Source organism: Convolutriloba macropyga, unplaced genomic scaffold (assembly GCF_964194025.1).
Source record: "Convolutriloba macropyga unplaced genomic scaffold, txConMacr16.3 SCAFFOLD_4631, whole genome shotgun sequence".
NCBI classification, from domain to species: domain Eukaryota; kingdom Metazoa; phylum Xenacoelomorpha; order Acoela; family Convolutidae; genus Convolutriloba; species Convolutriloba macropyga.
In genome coordinates this window covers 134-2,500 of record NW_027449196.1, presented here as the reverse complement: position 1 = coordinate 2,500, position 2,367 = coordinate 134, and the positions used below count along the sequence as shown (strand labels likewise).

General features: G+C 40.6%; 1 non-coding gene across 1 annotated transcript in view; it reads right to left on the bottom strand.

The window, feature by feature from the left end:
* The window catches only part of LOC142354853 (large subunit ribosomal RNA), a 3,521-nt gene extending 2,628 nt beyond the window's left edge, over positions 1 to 893 (bottom strand). Inside the window, exon 1 of the ribosomal RNA XR_012761127.1 lies at positions 1 to 893. This exon is cut by the window's left edge and continues 2,628 nt beyond it. This is a non-coding gene — a ribosomal RNA (large subunit ribosomal RNA).
* Between the last annotated feature and the right edge of the window lie 1,474 nt (positions 894 to 2,367).

Sequence of the window (2,367 nt, the reverse complement as noted above, 5' to 3'; positions counted from 1 at the left end):
ACCGCTTCGGGCTTCCACCATGGTTTCCCGTGGCTTCGCCCTGCCCAAGCATAGATCACCATCTTTCGGGTCGTGTGCTACTTGCTCTGGATCAGTCATGCAATAAGAGCAAAACCGTCCGTGGTTGCGGGACACCGAATCGGCGCCCTCACCACACAAAGTAGTGCAATTCATAAAAATTACACTGTTCACTTTCATTTCGCGTGTGCGCTTTCAATGAGCGACAACACTTGCAAGCAACTCACACTCCTTGGTCCGTGTTTCAAGACGGGCTGTAGAGAGCATTGAATAGGAAGTTGAGGTCAGACAGGCAATCAAGATCAATTTATCTCATTTTGTTTAGAATCAACAAGAAGAATTCCGAGGAAAACTTCTGCTCGATTCATTAACAAGATTTGCCAAAAGACGACAACTACACTACTCGGTAGCCGAGAATATAATATCAAGGCATTGAGTATGGTAACGCTCACTCCAGTTCCCCTTCAACAGTTTCACGTACTTTTCACTCTCTCTTCAGAGTGCTTTTCAACTTTCCCTCACGGTACTTGTTTACTATCGGTCTCGCTTTATAATTAGCTTTTGGAGAGACATATCTCCAGCTTCGAGTTGCACTTTCAAACAACTCTACTCATAGGAATGAGCCATTATGACTGGTATCGAAAATGACCTTTACAGGATTTTCACCTTCTTTGATGCTACTTTCCAGTAGACATCAGGACAAATTCACCAGTCTAGCATCAAACCATACCGGACACCGAGAAATGTTGCCATTTCTCTTCCCGATGAGCTTTTCCCTGTTCATTCGCCATTACTAAGGGATTCTCAGTTGATTTCTTTTCCTCCCCTTACTGATATGCTTAAGTTAAGGGGTTCTCTCGCCCAATTCAGGTTATGTAGTTGATTGTCTCTTAATTGGTTCACTGACCAATATGAGACAGAAACCGATTCAGCAGTTTTGTTCGCTACTACTATCAAACACAGGTCGAAGTTTCCATTCAGTCATTAATTCCAACTTTCAAATGTTGTTGTTTCAGCTTTCGCTTACTAGAAGCAACATAATACTCGCTGCAATACAGACCTCGGGAAACCCTCACCGTGAATAAGGTTCACTCACATATTTCACTACATTTTGCGTGGGATTGGAGATGAGGCTACTCGTTCTTGCTCAGTACTAGGCTGAAAATTAACGAAACTTCGTTACAAACGTTCACATGTTGATGTTTCCGCTTTCGCGTACTCGAAACAACATAATACTAGTCTTTGTAATTTAGTTTCATAATTTCAACTGTTCTCATGCAGAATTTTTGCTCATTCTTATCCCAAATTTTGACCTGGCTACTAGTTACACTCCTTGTACTTATTGCAAAATGACCACAAATTTCAACAGCTTTCACATGTTGCTGTTTCGGCTTTCGCTTACTACAGTCAACATAATACTCGTTGCAAAATAAGTGCTCGGCATCTGCAATTTTCCAAAGACGAAGTTTCGCCAGTTCAATTTTCGCTCGCCAATTATGGCTACTAATTCACACGGTACTGAGCTCAACAACATTAAATTTGTTCAGCAAGACTTTCACATGTTGATGTTTTGGCTTTCGCCTACTAGAAGCAACATAATACTCGTCTTGTTAGCTCATTCAATGAGAATAGCTTTTCCCGTTGAGAATTTTTGCCTTCAATTGGCGTTGTAGTGAGTTTGGCTACTCAGATCACCAAATACTTGTGACAATTCGAACCAGAAATGTTTTCAATTTTCACATGCTGATGTTTCGGATTCAACCTACTAGAAGCAGCATAATACTTGTATTCAACAATTTCTGTATCAAATCCCAGTTTTCTCTGGTGCATCTTTGCCAAACTATTCCAAACTGCCTGAGTCTGAATACCAATTACAGGTACTAGTAAATGCACGTTACTAAGGACTATATAGTTCTAGGTTACTGTACACAACGACGTTCACATGTTGATGTTTCAGCTGCCGCTTACTAGAAACAACATAATACTTATCGTGCATACCTTTCCATAACTTGTCCTTTTCAGATGCATTAGTTTCCCTTTGTCTTGGCTTCTACAGTCAGACTGGCTACTAGTAACAGCACAGTACTAATCACATATCGTTCTACAGTTTGCAGACAACTTTCACATGTTGATGTTTCAGCTTTCGCCTACTAGAAACAACATAATACTCGCTGTATACATTTGTAGTTCTCTATGTAACTTTCATGTGAAGAAGTTTCGCCAGTCTTTTTGACTGTCTCAAATCTGAGTCATGCTTAGGCTACTAGTTGCTTCATAGTACTTATCGCCTCGAGATCATTGAACAAAACTTGATTTTCACATGTTGCTGTTTCAGCTTCCGCTTACTAG